This window comes from Typha angustifolia, chromosome 7 (assembly GCF_048772165.1).
Source record: "Typha angustifolia cultivar Huaian chromosome 7, ASM4877216v1, whole genome shotgun sequence".
Lineage (NCBI taxonomy): Eukaryota > Viridiplantae > Streptophyta > Magnoliopsida > Poales > Typhaceae > Typha > Typha angustifolia.
Genome location: NC_133245.1, coordinates 7432411 through 7455012, shown reverse-complemented (window position 1 = coordinate 7455012; position 22602 = coordinate 7432411).

The window sequence follows — 22602 nt, the reverse complement described above, 5'->3', positions numbered from 1 at the left end:
AGTTTTGTAATTTTCTGGCTACTAGAGAATATCTGACAAATATTTTCCACGATTGTGCGGACTGATTCCTATAATATATTCAGATCCTGAAGGAATCGTAGCGTAGCCTGTCTTTGGTTCCAGATCTTATCAATTTGGTATTAGAGCCTTATCAAAGTGGTATCAGAGCCTTATCAAATTGGAATCAGAGTTTATCAGAACTCTTTGGTGAAGTCCGATAGTGCTAAATCGGGCACCGTCGTTATTGCTATTTTCAATTTTTCAAAGGCTGTAATGGCTTCATCCATCCATCTAAAAGAGTCCTTCAACAAAGAAGTGAGAGGAGCAGTGATCTTGCCATACCTGGCAATGAAGCGGTGATGATATCCGGTCAGCCCTAAAAATCCTCTCAATCCGGTGGTGGTAGTAGGAATAGGCCAAGTGGTCATGCATGCTACCTTTTGAGGATCCGCCGCTACACCTTCCGTTGAGATGATGTGGCCTAAATACTCCACTTGTGGTACTCCCCATAGGCACTTGGACTTCTTGATCTTCAATTGGTTTTGCTTTAACAAATTCAGCTCATCCTCCAAATGTCGCCAATGCTCCAATTCAGTCCTGTTATATACCAAAATATCGTCAAAAATTATAAAGACATACCTTCGCAAGAGAGGCCAAAATATATTATCCATGAGGCCTTGAAAAGTAGCTGGAGCATTGGTGAGACCAAAAGGCATCACCCGAAACTCGTGATACTCGTCCGGAGTTTGAAATGTAGTCATGTGCACATCCGCCGGGTGAACTCTAATTTGATGATACCCGGCCCTCAATTCAAGCTTGTGATACACTTAGTTAGGATTTTTTTTTCTTATTGCATTAGGTGTTTATTTTCATTAAAATAAAATTCCTATAGGTCGCATTCGAATGCTATTGCGAACGCTTGCATCAAGTTTGCAAATACAAAGAACGTATATTGTGCATTCGAACGTGGTCGGGCGAGTTTGAACGCTTGTGTTTGAACACCTGCACCGCATTCGCACAGACAGAGATGGAGCTTTTTGAGTGCGTTCGAACGCAATCGAGCGCGTTTGAATGCAATCGACGGGAATCCTCTAGAATTAGGGTTTCACATTGTTTTAGAACTTGTTGGCTAGCCTCTATAAATATGTGGATGGCAGCCAACTTTATTATGGAATTGGATTATTGATTTCTTGACTCCTATCTTCTCTCTAGACTTCTCCCGCCTCCCTCTTCACCATCCTTCCACCTCTATAGTTGGCAAGGTTTCTCCTAACTTCTAATCTCCCTCGACTATCGAGCCACCCCACTTCTTTGGGACCTCGACCCCTTCGTTCCCTTCGTCTACTTCTTTTAATCACATCCACCATCCACCTTCACCTTCATATCCATCCATAACCCTAACATCCACTCCACCCGTCACCACTACTATCACCCACGTTATTCCATATTTTCATCCCTGATATAGTTCGAATCTGCGAAGGGTATAAATATGAAAGTTGTATGTCAGGAAGTATAGATCTAACCCAATTAGTTTTGTAATTTTCTGACTACTGGATAATATATGACTAATATTTTCCCATGATTGCGCGGACTAATTCCTATAATACATTCAGATCTTGAAGAAATCGTAGCATAGTCAATCTTTGGTTCTAGATCTTATTAATTTGGTATCAGAGCTTATCAAAGTGGTATCAGAGCCTATCAAATTGGTATCAGAGCCTATCAACTTGCTGAATATAGTCGCCCCTACAAGCTCATCCAGTAGCTCCTCTATAACAGGAATGGGATACCGGTCATTGACGGTAATAGCGTTTAGTGCTCGATAGTCGACACAAAACTATCATGTCCGATCCTTTTTCGCACCAATAGCACGGGCGATGAGTATGAGCTATGACTTGGTTGAATGAGGTCTTGCTCCAACATCTCGGCTACCATTTTGAAGATAACTTCCTTTTGCATATTTGGATACCGATATGGCCTCACATTCGCCAGTGCAGCCCTAGGCACAATCTTAATGCGATGGTCCATCGTTCTCCTTGGTGGCAACTCCTTTTGCTCCTCAAACAGTCCAACAAATTTGTCTAATAAATTAGACAAATCAATGGTAGTATCTAGACTTATTTGAGGTTCATCTCCTGTTAGTCCTAACTAAAGAAGATAGGCCAAATTACTCGCACATAGCAGCCCCACCATCGGCTGCATCGTAGGAATCAGTGGAGATCGAACGCCATCAAGCCACACCTCTTTATTTCCTTGCTTAAATTTCATCCACATGCTCCGAAAATCAAAAGTGACGGGTCTCAAGCTTTGTAACCATTGTGTGCCTAAGACAATGTCCGCTCCTCGCAGCGCCAACGGATACAAGTCCACAATGATGTCGTGTCCTTGCACCCGTATACCAACCCGGCGACACAAGCTATCCGTCTTAAGCTTAGTGTCGTCTCCAATAGCAACGTCAAACTCCGTGGTCGGTTCAACATCCAAACCCAATCTCCTCACTAACCTTTCGTGTAACGCCCTTGTCCGACACAGGCACGTGCACGTGCACGCCCACGCACCTACACGGCACGCGCGACGCACGTGACAAGTCGGGCAGGGCCCGTCTTGCATAGATACTCTCCTATGCTCATACAATCATAACATCATCAAATACTACCTGCTAACAAATCTATACTCACATAATCTAACACCAAATAAAACATACTATCAACCAAATAAACCTGTTAACATATGAATATCCAAGTCCACAATAATACACTAGACTACTAATTAATCTGGCAGGACCTACACAGGCCACGACAAACCATCAAGATACAACTAAACAATTGATACACGAGTGCACTATAATCTGACATGTACTATACAAATCATCGTCTAATACAATAAAGTACAAATATAACAAATAACGATACAACTCAATATCTAGTTAAACTAGCTTCTATACCACCTCACATCTATAGCCCACATCATCTTTGCTCTAAAATATTTCATCAGGATATCACAAGTCGGTGTCACGTATCATGACATCTGTGGGGGTTAGAAAAGAAATAAAAAAAAATCATGAGCAAAAGGCTCAATGAATAGATCTTAGCCCGAATCAGTGATGCAAAACAAAGAGTAAATCCTGTACTGGATATATGAATCAGAAAGCAGCATGATACCATGTATGAGCATGTATATATATATCCTCAATGACATATATATCAATGGAATCAATTCTCACGAATCAGCATATTATATCCTCAACCAAAAATATATCACATGATGAAATTACCATATAACATCATCAAATATAATAACATATCATGTATAACAATTATGATCAAATAATACTAGTCACATCAATGATGATGCATGATGCATGCCAACTACTAAATAATCATATATGTCAGAGGCAGATATAATCCACATATCTCTCACTATTACAATCATCCGTCTCAACTCTGAATATCATCCACCATGCTGGATTACAGTATCCGGCCCCAAACTTGATACATATCATGCCACAAGCTCAGAGCATACCATGTCATACGCTAAAAGTATCTCTGGAAATAAATCATACCTTGCCATACACTAAGGGTATATCAATGATAGTTGTACCCTGTCATACGCTAAGAGTACAACCATCAGCCATCACCATACTCTGCCATACGCTAAGAGTATGTCCAGTACTAGTCCGGACCAGATACCGTTCCAGCTATCACATCACATCACATACACATGTTTTTTTTATAATTTTCTATACATGATAGATCATATGCATATCCAGTACTACAATAGATCATGCAACTCAGGAATTTAGTGGTGAATAAGCCAAGAGAAAAATGATGCAATGCCGACTCCAACCATATATCTAACACATGCATACTCACATGTATACTCATGATAGAGATCATCCCGACACAAAACCATAATAGTATAATCATCTCCAATCATCTCTATATATCACCAATGTACTCATATCCCAAATCAGCCTAATCAAATACATGATAAAATATGCTTGATTGAAATCATCTCTATATAAAGTCATATAATCATGCTGGAAGCCAAAACATGTATGTACATAATATATAATATATCCTAATTTGAGAAAGACGTCTAGGGGATAAAACTACTAACATCTGATCACAAGACCCGAACCACATATCCCTCATATCCGTTAATCAAACGTCAACTCATCGACAGGGTCCACGGGGTCTCAAATAAAGGGTTCGGGATCTGAAAATATTTAAGTAGCATGAAGTTAGTCGTTTATCTAATTAGAATTAATTCAAGTAAAATATAAAGGTTTAGAATCAATTTTTTTTTTTTGGATTACATAATTAGATCTATATTATAGATAGGATTCAAACGCTATAATTATATTATTAACATAAAATGCTAGTTATAACATAAGGAGAAAGGTTTGTTTCTTTTTATTTAAAATATTCTAAATATGTAATTATAAAATAAAAGCTAAATGATTATAAATAAGATATATGATATGATTCGGACTTCACCGATGTCGTCTCGAGCATGGATTCACTTTAGGAATGTCTTTGTTTCTTGTTTTAGTGTTTAATTTCCATGAAAATATGTTTTCTGTAAGTCGCGTTCGAACGCGGGTGGAGTGAGTTCGAACACGGTTGTGAATGTGATTATGAACGTGGGTGAAAAGTGTGCATTATGCGTTCGCCCGTTCGAACGCACTATGAACGTCTGCATCACGTTCGCAAATCTAGAGAAGTAGGAAACAGGGGTGTTTGATCGCGCATTCAAACGCCTGCATCACGTTCGCAAATCCAAAGAAGAGCAAACTTGGTGCATTCGAACGCGGTCGGCAAAATTGTATTGTTTAGAGTTAATTTTGAGTTATTGGTTAGCCTCTAAAAGGATGTGGATGGCAATCAGAGGTCATTATTGATTATTGAAGAATTGAGTTTTGCCTTGCCTCCTTTGTCTTCTTTGCTCTCGTTCTCTCAATCCCCGGCGACGCCGCTTTTAATCTCCCTCAACCAGCCAATTACCCTAGTCCCTTAGGGGCGGCCCTCTCCTCCCCCTTCTTCCAATCTATCCAACACTTGTCCTAACCTTTCCATCAACCATAACCCTTCCATCACCACTTTTCACCGGTGTCACCCCCATTAACACCAGTCCTCCACCAACCACCATTACCTAGGATCTCGTGCCTCCATCCATGGATCCTAAACAGATCATCTCGACATTCGTCCACTAATCAGACGATATCTTGAGATCCCTTCATCTGATTCACTTAAAACTTGATTTGTTGAAAAGATCAACATATCCAAATTTCACGTCGATCTGACGGCGGTATATTTTGGAATCTATTTACAAAGTTCCATGTCAGAATCAATCCAGATATGAGAATTGGAAGGGATCGAACCTTAGCTTAAGGGGAGATCGTATCAATATACATATAGACAAGATCTATTTTATGATAAATTTTATAATTCTTACTCTATCTTGATTAATCAGAAGTTATATAGTATTTACTTAATTATGCAAAATAATTAATTAATTAATAAGACTAGTATCTTATTCTACACACGATAGTATATAATAAATTGTTAAGATTACTTAAAATGCATATATTATGAATATCGGTACAAAAAATCTAATAATTATAATTTACAACACTATCTATTAATCTAATAGAAATATAAATACATAATTTAATAAATATAAGTATTACCTATATTTATGCATAATAGTTTATAACCTAGTTAATCATTAATTATACTAATTATAATTAATAATCATCATGTTGAAGAATATACATTATTATTAAAATAATTAATGTCTAAATAAGTTATCTACATTAATTAAGAAAGCAATACCTAACTAAATAAAAAAAATTAAAATAAAACAAATAAATAAATAATGCCACCAATGCTCTACTATAGTGCTGGGCCGAGCCCAGCACTGTGCAGAAAGAGGAGGAGAGCTGAGGGAGAAGAAAGGAGAAAGGAAGAAGGAAGAAGAAATAAGAAGGAAGAAGAAGAAGAAGAAGAAGAAGAAGAAGAAGAAGAAGAAGAAGAAGAAGAAGAAGAAGAAGAAGAAGAAGAGAGAAGGTGAGGGAGGGGGTTGCGGACCCGGGTCGACGGGGAGGGCGTCGGCCGTTGGTGGCCATCCAACGGCCGGCCTCTCGCCGACGGCTCAGCTCTGACAAGCCCGGGCCAAGGGCAAGAGAAAGAGAGCTAGATAGATAGATAGAGAGAGAGAGAGAGAGAGGAAAAAGAGAAACTTACCCCGGTGGTGGCACGAGGAAAAAAAAAGAGAAAGTTTGAGAGAGGGAGAGAGGGAGAGAGAGAGAGTTTGAGGGAAGGAGGAGAGAGAGAGACCAAAAGAGAGAGTGGGGAGAAGAAAAAGATAGAAAGAGAGAGGCAGTGGGGAGGGAGGCTTTGGCTCTAGTGGCAGTAGGCCTCGGTGAGAGAGAGACCGAGAGAAAAAGAGAAAGAGAGGGAGAAAGAGAGGCGGTGGAGGGTGGCGGCGCTGGGGCCCGCCTTGGCAACAATGGTGGGTGCGTGGCGCCTCACCATGCAAGCTGCATGGGCACGAGGCTGGCCATAGTGTGGCCGGCAACGTCATGCCCAAAAACCTTTTATTTTTATTTATTTTTTTCCAAAAATTAATTTTTTTAATTTTTTAATTATTATTTTTAATTTAATTTAATTTATTTGTTTTACTTATTTTTGGCAAGTTGTTACATCTCGTTTAGACACTTGTGTGTACCCCCGAAATCGATGAGTGTGCTTTCTAATGAGTCTATCTACCCATAATGTCCTCAACACGGAAGTACCCGAATATGCATACATCGATATTCCAGCTTAGATATATTCCTCCGCATCCTCCTCAACGGCCTCCTCATGGACCTCCTCTGGACACTCCATCATCAACAACCTCATCTTCCTCCTCGAGACTGTCGATGAGCACCACACTCCCGATCGGTTTGGAACACTGATGATCGGGGGTGAAACGTTCATCACATCGAAAGCAAAGGCCCTTCGCTCTTTGCTCCTCTACCTGGGCAGGTGTGAGAGTTCGAACGGGGGGGGTCTTGTGCCTCCTCTAACATCGAAAGAAGGTCTCAAAGGTGGTCGTGGTCTAGTGCTCGCCGCCACTATTTTTTAACCCGCAGAATTTTTAGCCGGCGTTCTAGGTGCAAACTGCCCATCTCGGTTGCCCTAACTTGTTTTTTCTGCCATATTGAGAGCCTTATGGTTTTGCTCCATCCTCACGGCCTTCTCAAGAGTGGTTGGACAAATAGCACGAATATCTGCTTGTATCTCCTCTCGTAGGCCTGAAATGAATATGCTCATCAATGTCGATTCGAGCCAAGGTGGCTCACCCCATAGACACTTGCTCATCTTAACTTTTAACTAGTTTTGTTGCAAGATATTCAACATCTCATGCACATGCCACAAGTGCTCGCTCCAATTCCTGCTATACACTAGAATATCATCAAAGAAGATGACCACGTACCAACGCAAGAGCGACACGAAAATGGTCATTCATCAGCCCTTGGAAGGTAGCCGGTGCATTGGTGAGCCTAAACGACATGACTCGGAATTCATAGTGACCATCGTGAGTTCGAAACGCCGTTTTATGTACATCTTCCGGGTCGACATGGATTTGATGGTACCCCACTCTTAAGTCAAGTTTGCTGAAGTAAGTCCTCGATCACCGGTATTGGGTACTGATCTTTGACGGTGATTGCATTCAAGGCTCGATAGTCGATGCAAAACTACGATGAGTAGGCACTTCTACTTGGTTGAATAATCCCTTGCTCTAGCATTTTCACTACCAATTTGCTAATCTCCTCTTTCTGGACATGTGGGTACTGATATGGCCGAACATTTGCTGGTTTAGCCCCTAGAATAATCTGAATGCGATGGGCATGCCAATAGTTCGGCAGCAATCCTCGGGGCTCCTTGAAGAGATCCTTGATTCCTGTAGTAGCTCTTGCATGTCAGTTGGTATTTCCCTTAATGTTGGATGTTCTGGTTCAGCAACAGCCATTTGCAAGAGTAGAGCTCGGTCCCCTACACATGGAAGTTCCAATAATGGTTGCAACGTCGAACCTTGCCGCTGTTAGTTTCCATCTAGCAGCACTCTTCGACCATTCCTTCGAAATGTAAGTGTGAGGTTTGAAAAATCAAATGTTACGGGCCCCAAGCTTTGAATCTATTGGGTCCCTAAGACAATGTCGGCACCCCGCAAAGCCAACGAATAAAGATCCATTGTGAAAGTTTGGCCTTGCACCTTCAATTCCACACCTCCATAAATGAAATCTGCCCGCAATGTGGTGCCATCCCCAATCGTCACATCGAACCCATCCGTGGGTTTTGACTCGAGCCCAATCTTCCTAAGGAGCCTCTTATCAATGAAGTTGTGGGTGGACTCGGTGTCGATCAAGATTCTCACTGTAGTTTTCTTGACTACACCGTTTACCCGCAAAGTCTTTGGCGCCGCTGTTCCTGAATAGGTGTGGAGGGAGATTTCAGCTATCATGTCCTCCACGGGTTGCTCCTTAGCTAATCCTCCTTGCTGTCCAGCCACACCCTCATCTTCATCTGCAATCTCATCATCAGCTTCCTCCAATCTATCTATTAGCATCATCGATCCCATCGGTTTAGCACAGCGATGTCCACGTACAAATTTCTCATAACAACGAAAGCATAGGCCTTTGGCTTTTTGTTCCTCCACTTGAGCAGGTGTGAGTGCTCGTCTTGGACCTCTAGGTGTATACTTCACATCTTAGGAGGGCTTCAGGGGTGCTCAAGGAGGCACCATTGCAGCAGCGGTTCTTGGTACGCCGGTAGCATTTTCTACCGCTATGGTTGGTTGAGTTGGATTGTGGCTTCCTTGGCTCGTCCAATTCTGTTTGAGGTGTAACTTCATGGCTCGATGTTTGTCTTCCATAAGTACTACATCTTCGAAGTCCTTATTTAAAGTTCTAGGCTTTATTTAAGGTTCTAGGCCTTAAAGCCCTCATGTTGGCTTGTATGTCTCCCCGCAGCCTAAAGATGAAGGTGCTACAAAGTTGCTGATCCGTCCATGGGGGTTGGCATCGGCTGCCTATCCTCTCAAATTCTTCTTGGTATGCCCCAACTATGGTCCTTTCCACCGTCTTTGAGAGGAGAGCATCGAAGTCTTCATACCCCAACGTTCCAAATCGCCGTGTGATATCGGCACAAAAGTTAGCCTAGGTTTCAATCGTCTCATGGGCATTGGCTGCTCAAAACTAATGAAGCGCTGCATCTTTAAGGTGGAAAGCTCACAAGCGTCATCTTATATTTTTTCGTTGTACCCTGGTACGTGAAGAATTGTTCCGCCCTATACAACCAATCAATCGGTTCACCACTTTTGAACTTGGGAAATTTGAGATGCACGATTTGCCCATGGATACCGTTGTCTCAATCCAGATCATATCTTAGTCCTTGTCTAACCGGAGGTGGATGCACCATGAATGGTTGATGATCCCTCCTTTGATTTTGGTTGACTCGACGCGGTTCTGGTTCGTATTGCCTCGCCCATAGATCTATATTTCCAAGACGATCTCCATAGTGGTTCGCTCATCGGTTGGGCTCACCTACAACTAGGCCTAGTGGAACCATCCTTGCTTGTCTTTGCCCATAGGGTGGTGGCAGTAGAGGCTCTTGTGGGTGCAAATTCTAAACCAGTGGCGACGGGTTCATGGGGGTGGACTCGCGTCGTGGGGTCGATGATGCATTTCTGTTCGCCATGGCTGCCCTTGTCGCCCATAATTCCCACATCATCTCCATCATCATTTGGTTATTGATGGCTATTTATTCGAAAAGAGACCCAAACATGGCTTGAACGCTAGGCTCTATATTCAGATTTGGTCGGGTGGTTCCGCGGGTGGAAGTCCCCGCAACCGTTTCCCCCTCGTCTATTGGGGAAATCTCATCTTTCTCATCTCGCCGTGCAGCCATGTCTCTGGTTGTCATCATAGGAAGCGCGTGTCCGAGGAACGGTGGCTCTGATACCAACTTGATACGACAAATGAGGGAGATGTATGAGAGACCTTGCCAATGGTAGAGATGGAAGGATAGTGAAGAGGGAGGATGGATAGAGAATAAAGAGAAGATAGGAGGCAAGAAATCAATAATCCAATAGCATAATGGATTTGGCTGCCATCCACACATTTATAGAGGCTAGCCAAAAGCCCTAATAATAATAATTAACCCTAATTCTAGTGTAATCTCGCTAATTGCGTTCGAACGCGCCCGATCGTGTTTGAACACACAAAAGACTTTCTCTGTATGTGCAAACGCAATGTAGGCGTTCGAACACGCCCAACCGTGTTCGAACGCACTTTTCGCGTCCTCTGTATTTCCAAACCTGATGCAGGTGTTCACAAGGGCGTTCGAACGCGACCCCTCCTGTGTTTGAACGCGACCTACATGAATTTTATTTTAATGAAAATAAACAATTAATGCAATAAAAAAAGATCATAACTAAATGTATCACCTATCAATTGCATGGTAGGTTATTGATTGCTGATGCATTGATTTGATCATGATACGCATATTCATATTTAGTTATTATTGCATCATTCATCGCACTAATTTTAGACTGTAGAAGTAGAAACTTGCTGGGCTTTATGCTCACCACCTTCTGATGGAAATATTTTCAAATTAGTAGATGAACCGAAGTTCATAGAGGATCTGAAGAAGACTGGCTTGAGTCTCTTTTTTCTAATTCTTATTCGTATTCTTAGTTTATTTATGTAAATTAAGATAAACGATTTGTAGCTCCTGTGTGAGCTTTATCATATTTTTTGTTACAGATATATATTTTGGGCTTATTGTGGCTTTGGTGTTATGGGCTTCTTGTTTGTATTATTTGTGAAAATGTGGGATTTTTGCTTGTATATTGTGTTGAGATATTGACCAGCAGGTCACGTGGTAATCACATGGGTTCTACCCATGTGAGGGGCATATGTTTGGTGGCAGGTGTTACACCAACCGTGGTCCTTTGTACCGTCTTTGAGAGGAGAGCATCGAAGTCTTCATACCCCAATACTGCAAATCGTCGAGTGATATCAGTGCAAAAATTGGCCCATCTTTCAATCGTATCACGTGCATTAGCTACCTGAAACCAATGAAGTGCCACATCTTCAAAGTGGAAACTCGCAAGTGTTACCTTATGCTCTTTCGATGTACCTTAGTAAGTGCAAAATTGTTCTACTCTATACAGCCAATCGATCGGGTCGCCACCTTTGAACTTCAAAAAGTCGACACTCACGGTTCGCTCACGAATACTGTTGTCCCAGTCTAGATCATATCCGAGCCCTTGTCTAACCTAAGGAGGATGCATCATGAATGGTCGATGATCCCTCCTTCGGCTTATGTTAACCCGACATGGTTCCAACTCGTCTTGCTTTGCCCAAGGGTCTAGACTCCCAAGATGATCGTCGTTTAGGTTTGCCCGACGGACGGGCTCACCTACAAGTTGGCCTGGCGGAACCACCCTTGTTGGTCTTTGCGCAAAGGGTTGTGGTAGTAGGGGTTCTTGCTGATGAAGGTTCTAAACCGATGGTGGCGAGTTCATGGTAGTAGACTCGTGTCAGGGGGTTGTCGGTGCATTTTTGATCGCCATGGCTTCTCTCATCGCCCGTATTTCCCACATCATCTGATTATTGATGGCCATCTATTTGGAAAGTGATCCGATCATGGTTTGAATGCTAGGCTCTTCCATATTCAGGTTCGATCAGGCGGTTTCGCGGGTGGAGGTTCCTATAGTCGTTTCTCCCTCCTCCATTGGGGAGATCTCGTCCTCCTTGTTTCACCATGCGGTCATGGCTCTAATTGTCATCATAGGAAGCGCGTGTCCGAGGAACGGTGGCTCTGATACCACTTTGATATGATCTTTCCTGGATTGGGTTTGATCTATCTCGTTATCAAATCTACGCAGGACCTTGCATAGAACTTTTAAAGGGGATTTTTGAAGATATAACCATCGGATCAATATGAAAGTTTGACAGGTCGTAGCCCTAGAAAAGGGCTTTCTCGGATAAGTGGGCGAACGTCGGGGAGTCTGATTTGCTAGATTCATATCAGAACCTAATTTTGGATCCGTAGATGGGGGCACATGATCCTAGATGGAATAAAGGGGTGGTAGGCTAGCGGTAAAGGGTGGCACCGATAAGGAAGGTGGTGAGGAAAGATTATGAATGGTGGAAAGGGTTAGGGCGAAGGTAAAGAGAGATTTGAAGAAGAGGGAGGAGTGGGCTGCACCCCTAAGGGACTAGGGTGAGTGGCTGGTCGATGGAGGCTAGAAGCGGCGGCGCCGTGGTGATGGCTACTGCCGTGGGATGAGGGAACGAGAGGGAGGGGAGGAAGAAGATTAGGGCAAGAAACTTAATTCATTGATCATTCCCTTTTTTGGTTGCCATCCACACCTTAAGAGGCTAACCAAATAAGTCAAAAATGATAATTATTAACTCTAGAAATAGTAGATTTTCACTAACTACATTCGAATAGGGTTGAACGCATTCGAACACACAAATTGCATTCTCTATTAGTGCGAACGTATGCAGACGTTCTCACGTGAGGTGTTCGAACATGATTGAGCGCGTTCGAACACACAATTTGCGTTTCTATCGATGTGAACGCTTGCAGGCGTTCACAAGGGCGTTCGAATGTACCCCCTTCTACGTTCGAACGCAAATACAGAAATCTTACGTCTATTAACATCCTAATACAATTTTGAAGATTTACACTACGTGAAAATTCAAACTATACAGTATTTTCACTTATGTATCAATATCTTTGTATAACAACAAGCATAAAATCAAAGTTAATATTTTTTATTTTAAAATAAGTGGGGCATTTTTAAAAATATTAATATTTCTATAGTGTTATATTAAAATAAATAATTTTATGAGTAGATATTTAGATTAGACACATTTTCATGATTATAACTATTTGTTAGTTATTTAACTAGCATTTTTCAATTGCATCTTTTGATATTTTAACTATCATAACTACTTTTTTGTTATCTAATACTTTTTAACTATATAACTAATTTTTAATTATCTAACTACTAGCACATTTTAGTTGGTGTCCTTTCATTTTCTGTAAATAGAAAATGGTGTTATTGTTTAGGATTGATTCCAAAGACCTTATTGCTTGCTATTACAATTAATTTTTATTCAGATCAAGGTTCAATTTTACGAGTTGCACCTTGATTCGCGATGATCTTATATTTCGAGAACATATTGTCTTTATAATTTTCAATCACAACAATTGGAGGATAAATTTATTCAAGAGATAAATTTATCTTTGCCTGACCGTTGCAAAAGAGCTAGCCATTTGATTTCATTCATCTCCATTGATAAATAAACATATATGTATATATATATATATATGTTAGAAGATTAATATAAGCTTTGGCTATCATGTGCGTCTCATGTGTTGTGTGGGCAAATGTGTTGTGCATGGCCGAGGAGAAGTTGCTTCAATGTGCCTCCCCATGGTTGAAACCAAGAAGGAGGAACGTATATAACTCCGGCACAGACTAGGATGGGGTAGTGTCACCCGCCCCTCACCTCACCTTGTCGGACATCATTAGTGAGGCACAAATGGCTCTAAGGTGAGAAAGAAAAGAAGAGGGAGTCTAGGGTGAGGGAGAGAGAAAGACTAATGGTAGGAGCAAGGTCTCTCTTTTCCTCCTAGCCAAGAGCAGGAGGCAAGCATCGACATCAATGCTCAAGAGAGATGAATGGGAAGGGATCAGTGATACTAGGGTTTCGATGGTGGACCATACAAATTGTTAGTGAGAAGAGAAACAAAGGCATCATATTCGGGAAGAAAGATTATTTGATGCTGCACAATAATATTGTTTGATATCTAAAAAATTGTGATCGACAACAGATCGGATAAGCATTGAAACTTTGCTCACTCTATGTCCTAATCATATCTTATTTTTGATGATAGAAGAGATTTGGTATTGCACAATTGTCACGAGAAGAGGATCAAACTAATGACGGTAAGACTTGTGTTCAAATAGTGTATATGAATCAAATCATCTTACTCATTTAGAGAAAAAAAAGAATGAAAGGAAGAATTGCCTATTCGCTACGGTTACTCTTGGATTGTTATTATTAACCTCATCTGACATTGTCCATGTAATCCTTACGGCATTCTTGTTCACCAACTCGGCCACCATGCACATACAGGTGGCTAGTGGGTTCTAACTCCCAAACTATTTTTATCAATTGTTGGAGCAGGTAAGCATACGCATCATACTTCATTTTGGAACCACTTGTCCGTTTGGTTGGTGCAATGCCAACCTGTATGTTATCTTATGTAGCTAATTTATTCTGGGAGTAGGTGGACGCACTCATCGAGTTTCATTAATCTGCACAAACTTATCCTTGTGGAACCACTTGCTTCTTAGGTCCAATCCCTCGTTGAACTCTTATTAATAAATTTATTGCACCCAATCATAATTGCTATCCTCGACGCTGCAGTATCACTCTTCTTTAGAAGCTCTGAAGTTGGTGCTGATTGACTATGAATGAGGATCTCGGTAGGTAGTAACAGTAACATAGCATTAAAGCCTTTTTTATTTTTTGACTAAGAACATTAAAGCCATCAGGTGAAGAGATGTCAAGGACTTGGAACTCTTGATATTTTCTCTTTACATTTCACTGGTAGATTATAGTGTTTTAGAACAAACTTATCAAAAATACCCTATGTTTTTCTCATCCTACACTGTATTTTAATTTTAATGCCTCAAAAGCACACTAATGATCATTTTGTAACTGATAGGTATCATATAGATAAGTTAAATTAAATTTAACTATAGATACAAAATAATTGTAATACCCTTGATTAAATTTTTAAAGGTTAAGGAAAAAAATAAAATAGGAACTAGATTAAAGGAAAGATAAAAAATAAATTAAAAAAACCTTCCATTATGGGCTTTTTCTAGGATTGAACCCTACCTTGTTGATTTTTCTAAAGCAACCCTGTCATTAAAAAAGAATATCCACTTAATAGCACCTCGTTACCAGAATATCTTTACTCTGAGAATAATTTTAATACCAATCGACATAAGAAAAAATTGAAACTGAAAGATAAAATTAACAAGAAAAAATTAGTACAAGAATTATGTGACCATGAGATCTATGTAAGATGATCAGTACATGTGATCTCATTATGGTTCGAGAGTAACTTCGGAATTTAAGAAAAAAAGATCACTTTGAATATTCTTCTATGTTAAGATAAGACCAGTTAAAATTAATCAGATGTGTTAAATGAATTTTCTTTTGTAGAAGTCTGATGCTTTATTTTAAGAAAAAGCGAGAAAAAGATCATCATGTATGGGGTTATTTAAATTTAAGATGAAAAATAACTCATTCTATATTATCTAGACCCATTGTCACCCTAAGACGGGCTGTTTGGATGAAATGCTAGCTCCTCAGTCCTCATTGGAAGTGGAAGTTTAAAAGGGAATAAGATTCTCTCTCGCTTCAACTCCAGGAGGGAATCATCTACTTTTGTGTCACCCTCCGAACAAAACAAGAAGATCGAACGAACCCTCCTATGTATAAAAAGCGTCCGTCCCCATACGACCGAAAAAAAGAGACCTCGATGACAACGATACCGCTCCATCCGATGGCATCAAAGGCGAGCACGGATCTAAAGGGCGATCCGCATGCATGCCGCGCTCTAGGAAAAGTCCTCAATATTAATTCCAAGGTCATGTTATATATAATGCGATGTGGAGGTTGGGGGTGCACCGAAAGCGACCATGCATCGCTTCCTGATCGTCTCTCGACACTGCGACATCACCAACCATCCATTTGATGGTCCCCCAAGAAGATCACTGCTTGCAGGAATCTCTCACTGTTTAGATAGAGATGGATGGCCAACCCAAACTAGACAACGACCTTCCCGATCGATGCCATACGAAAGAAGACGGATCGGACGGTCCGGGTGCGTCCTGATCCATTGGTGTCATCAATGTCGCGGGTCTTAAAAAATAATAACACGAGGGTGCTAAAAGGATCGTTCAACCAACTGATTTCCCCATTAGATCTTCTTCACTTTCTTTGGACAGCCAAAAGATTCGAAATTTGTTTGGAGTCCTTTTTTTATTGAAAGAGGAAGAGCAATGCGTGGCTTGGGTGTACCTTACCTACGTATTAAACCCAAAACTGTTATGTGATGGTTAGAACTTTGCACGTGACAACTAGATACGTGGGCAGGAGATTAATCTTCTTCGGTGTATTTCATTGTAGAATAAAAATAAAAGGGGATAAGTCATTTGTGACTTATCCCAAGAGGGTAACATGTCCCTTTGAATTACTAATCTTATATTTCACCTTTTGATTTAGAGTAATTATTCAATACTAACTAATTAGTTAATAAAAATATTTTTTATCTCAGGATAAGTAAAAGGGTATACAAGAAATTTTACATATGTAACTAGAATTTAAGTATTCTCTTATTACTTATCCTTATAATAGTTTCCTTAATAATAGGAGTGTCAACTTCTATCAATTTTTTATTATTTTTATTTTTATAAAGAAATGGATAGCAAAGAGAGATATAAAATATGACTAATTTATCCTTACAATTTAAAAAAGTGATTAATACTTTCGGTTGATATGACCGATACTTTCAGTTAATTTCATCTAGTATTATTTAATCTCAACCGTTCAATTAGGAGAGAAATTAATAGCTCTTATTGAATCATTTGTCTTTGGTTTATATAGAACTATACATGGAATAACTAAATACAATTACATTATTATTCTCAATAAAAAATTTAATAATGTCAATTATTATTTTAAACAAATATTGATTATCTCATACTTAATTTATATTATTAAATATCATTTAATTATATTATGTTAATTATTAAAGTTAATCACATTCAATCCAAAATAATCAGAATTAAAACCAAAATTAATAGAAATGATAGAATAATGTTATTATAAAAATGCTTAATAATAAAATTAAAAATGTAATTTTGTTAATATAGCAATACTTTAAATAAATACAAAATACAAAATATATAATAATAATAATAATAATAATAATAATAATAATAATAATAATAATAATAATAATAATAATAGTAGTAGTAGTAGTAGTAGTAGTAGTAGTAATAATAATAATGATAATAATAATGATAATAATAATAATATCAAAAAAATTAAATAAAATTGAGTAATTAAGATTTTTTTTATTTATAAATCTAAATTATTATTTTTTATATAATGGTAATATAGTAATAAAACTCTTATCTCTTCACTCGAATACATCATCCCACCTCCTAGGAGAGGGATGCTATATCTCTTCTTTTGGGAGATACGGCATCCGGCGTGAACTAGTAATCTCATTTATTATTTTTGTATTAAATATGAGATTATATGGGAATAACTAATACAATCTAATCTTTATAAACAAATGCATCATTAATGTATTCTCGTAGCCACATGGGGAAGAGAATAGTGTCTGATATGTCAAGTAAATTATAACTTTGATCAAAATAATGTCGGATATGTCAAGTGAATTATAGTACCAAACCTCCTAGTCATTATTCTCCTTCCCTCTATTATTTATTGTTGACTAATAGTTATGAGTCAAAATATTTTGAATAAGTTTTGCAGGTTGATAGTAGCATATATTGCTAGTTGATGTCGAATTAGACATGAGAATTAGTACGTCGACTTGTAGGAAAGTAAGCTCTTCAAAACAAGTGGAGGAAAGAAGACATCATGATATACCAACCAATTCTAGTAGAGTTGGTAAGTATCTTTCTCAATGACTAAGGAAGTCATACATTAACTCCAACTCCAAATAATAATTATGGAGAAAATTATTTGGTAGTTAGATGGCCTAGTTTAATGACTCGACTTGCTTGATAGCTCCGCAATATGATTAGTTTAGAAATGTAATTCAGTAGCGTGATGGCTTCGACTCCAACTCCAAATAATAATTATGGAGAAAATTATTTGATGGTTAGGTGGCCTAGTTTAGCGGTTTGACTTAGTTGATAGCTCCGCAATATGGTTGGTTTAGAAAAGCAATTCAGTAGCATGATGGCTTCGAGTAGATCTTTATGACGTTCAGTTCGAATTAATTATTCGACGACATACATGACTTGAATCGTAGGCTAGATAGCTTATTATATTGGCTAAAGGTTGGTGGAGCCTAAATGTCTTTGTATCTAAGAAGGATTGACTATTTGTCCAGCCTATATCTAACCTTTAGACTCATAAATGATAAAAAAAAAATGACATCAAGAGATATAAGGTCATATTGGTGATAAAAATATTTCAATAGATGGTAGATATTGATTATATTAAAATATTTTTAGTTACCGGTCTTTATGACCGGTAACTTCGTAGGATTTACATCTTGAGCAGTTAAATGTAAAAACAACATTCCTCCGTGATTATCTAAAAGAAGAAATTTAAATGCATCAATCATTTTGTAGCTAAAGACAGAAAATAGAGTGTGTAGACTTAAGGAGAGAGTCTACGGTTTGAATTAAGCTCCTAGATGATGGTATATTAAGTTTGATAGGTCTATGACTTTGCATGGCTACAGCAAACGTAATGAAGACTACTGCTACTATATAAAAATATGTAAGCTTGTATATCAATGATATGTTTGTTGTAGGATCAAACATGGAGAAAAATAAAACCTTAAGAAAGAGTTGTCCAAAAAGTTTCCAATAAAAGATTTGGCTTCGGTCAAACAAATCCTTGATATGAGAATCTTTAGAGGTAGAGCTAAGTGAGAGTTGAAGCTATCAGAGACATCGTATAATAAAAAGATCCTAGAGAGGTTGAATATGAGAAAAGTCAAAGCCTATTAGTACTCCATTAGCATGACATTTCAAGCTTAGCAAGAACCATGTGTAAATACTATAGACGACATGACCTATATGAAGAAAGTATCATATGCATTCGGGTTGTCAAAAAGCCTTTACTGGCTTGTGAGCTCAAGTTCTAAATTACTCAAGCTGAGCAGTCAGCTTGCTCGAGCTCAACTCAATTAAGTCTCAAGTGCTCAAGCATATATATATATTTATATATTTATTGGAGTTATTAGAATTGTTGAAAGGGGCCTATTCACGAACAAGAAAATGCCATTGTGATTTGAATCTCGATGAGACAATACATCAATGAGAGGTTAGTTTAATAAGTTCAGTCAATTCTTTTTTTATAGAGTGAAGAGAGCCAGGATCTAAGATCCAACGGATAATAATAATAATACTTATATGCTCTCTAAAAATCATAAATCATTCAAAACCCATCTCACCCAAATTCATAAACCTTCTTCTTCTTCTTTATCTCGCCTTCACTAGCTAGACTCTTCTTGTTCATCTCACCTCCGCTGGCTTTCTTCCACTTCCTTTCACCTTTGCTAGTCTTCTTCTTCTTCCTCCTCTCACCTCTATCTTCTTCCTCTCACCTCCATTGATCTTTTTCTTCCTCTCACCTCAAGTTCTCACGCCTCCACTAACCATGCTCTTTTTCCTTCTCTTGCCTCCTCTAGTGAAGAGTGCACGAAGGAGACCATTTATGAAGAAAGAAAATCAACAACTGAGAAAGAGGATAGAGGAAGGTGACGAGACTCTATTATCACTTTGTTTGTGCTAAAAAGAGCATAGTTCCAAGCTACCGCAGATTAGGAACCATGTGATACACAATAATTAGGTAGACTTTTCTCTAGTTCTTCTACAAATATTTAATTTTCTCTAGTTTCTCAAGATTTCAGGAATATTTTCTTTTCTCTAGTTCTAGACTTCTTTTTTCCCTTGCCTTTAGCCATTTGTAAATTTTTTTTATGCCAATTGCATTTTAGATGTACTTCAATATTAACAAAGGAAATGGAGATCATTTGGTTGAGTTTTTTTTTCCTATACCCACCCATTATTGAGCTATTGAGTTGAGCTTGAGATGAACCGAGCCAAGCTAGCCTTATTCAGCTCGTCTAGAGCTTGATAAAAAAATACTATCAAGCTGAGCCTAGCTAGGCCTAGTGACCTCAAACTCTGCTCATTTACACTCCTAACATATGCATCAATTGTAAGTAATCTTATGTATGCCATGATGTTCACGATGTCAAATATTGCATGTGCAATGAAAGTTGTCAATAGGTTTATGAATAATCCAAGCAAGGAATATTGGAAAATAGTCAAGTGAAAATTTAAAAGGGACTGCAGATATTGGATTATTTATGGTGATCGAATAACAAGCTTCAAAGCTATGTAGATGCAGATCTTGCTAGCAATCTATATGGTAGAAAAAGCATAACATGTTATGTATTCACTTTAAGAAGCACAATGGTTAATTAGGCTTTAAAGTTAAAGAAAATAGTTGTTTTATCCATGATAGAGGCTGAATATATTAAGGTAGCTGAAGCAAGCAAGAAAATGATATTGTTAAAGAACTTGATGACTGAATTAGACAAGCCACAAGAAGATATTATATTGCACAGCGATAGTTCAAGGGCAATTTGTCTTGCAAAGCATATAGACGTTAGGTACCAATTTATCTATTTGTTGCTTGAAGATAGAAAATTTATTTTGGAGGAGATCTATACAAAAATTAATTTTGTAGATATGCCAACCAAGATTGTTCTAATTGAGAAGTTGAAATCATGTTCAACTTCTCTCATACAACTTAGGTCAAGCCAAGTCACCTTAGACCGAGCGCATGGAGCATCGACCTCCTCATCTTCTTCCACTCCGTCGACTTTCTCCTCCTCTATCGACGTTGATGTCGGCCTCCTCATTTTCCCCCTCTTCGTCGGCCTCCTCCTTCTCCTCTATCGACCATGTCCCCCGGCCTCCTCCTCTTCCATCGATCTTTTACTCCTTCGGTAAGTTGCCGCCATCACCTCTTTATCCTCTAATCAAGTTCGTGCTCTGCTCGAGCTTGGTTAGCTCGTGTTGATCCGAGCCAAGCTTAAACAACATAATAGGGCTCTAAATTAATTTTGAGTCAAGCTTGAGCTAGAGTTGGCTTACTCAGGCTCGGCTCATTTACACCCTTGCCTCTACCCATGTAATCCAAAAATTGCTCAAGATCTCAAACCCATAGGTCCGCCCTCTCCGACCTTCCATCACTATTCAAATGATATCTCTAGATTTAATTAGCCAAACCTCGAGATCTTGAGTTCTTTGGAAATATCCTTTCTAGGGCGATAACATATACAAATTTCAAGATGTTGCAACAGATATATCTCTTAAATTCTCCTTCACAAGTGTCATTGTAAATTCTATTTAAAGACTATTGTGGATTGGAGGGAGATCATATCATCCTCTTAGTCTTCGGGAGTGAAGATGGAGTTGAGATCCCTACTGGAATTGAGTCATTGTGCACATTAAAGACTGACATTCTCATGTTATTACTAGAGTCAAATTAGTTTTCAAGTGAGAAAATATTATAAAGGGGAAACATCATCAGACTCAAACTTATCGAAGTTGTTGCATTAATTTCTAGAGTATTTAAAAGTCCTAATATAATTAAAATTCTTAGTTGGAGATTTTCCTATTGATACTTGGTTACCATGCAAATTATCCTTAGGAAAGGTATCTACCTTATGTAGTTTCTCCTAATTCTAATGGGTCCCACATCTTTCCCTTTGAGAACCTATAAATAAAAGACGGCTATAAGAGATTAAAACAACTCACAACTCACAACACAGTTTAATATTATAGAAGACTGGTCTCCTTTGTCTTTTTTTTTTCTTTTGATCTACGTAGTGAAACCAGTGAGATCTCCATCAACGTAAAATATATTGGTGAACTACATAGAATTTTCGTGTTGTTTGTATAATTACTTTTGTACTATTTTTTGTATTCATGTGATATTCTTAACATAAAAAATCTTTCATATTACTTTTAAATCCAAATTATCTTTTTCATAGTATGAAGGGTATATGGATGCCCAAGAAATGTTAGAATTTTGAACAATCTACTGCTGCATGAAAAAAAAAAAATTACGACAGTACTTTATTGTTGAAACTTATTTCAAAACTTCTCTTTTCTGCTAGCCCAGTGTTACGTGAAAAATTAACAACCTCACGGTATGATCTATATGTAATAATATGGTCAAAACAGGTGGTACAAAGAAAATAGCAAAAAAAAAAAAAAAGAAACAAGTACATCACTATATACGTGGTACCACAGAATGTCCCCACCTATTAATTGCTATGGTAGATAGATATTTATATTTGACCTGACTACCGACACCTCTTGCTTCAAGAACCCATAGGCTGAAAAATAAACGGGTACGCGTAAGCATGGTAATTATATTTTGCACTATGTGAAATTTTGCGTCTACGAGTGTATGAACTAATAAAATGTATTTTAATTGGTCTGGCTTTTCAGGATTTTAGTGATATTTATTCTCATACGGTATAGATCTGGATTTCATATAATTTTTTATTTTTATTTTGTTTCTTTTAAATAAAATTAAATGGTCCTCGGTGCAACTAAAAATTAATGACGTGAACGTCACTTGGCAGTTTTTTAACAAAAAATTAAACGGATAAATAAGAAGAAAGATATATTATAAATTTTGTATAATCGAGAGAATTA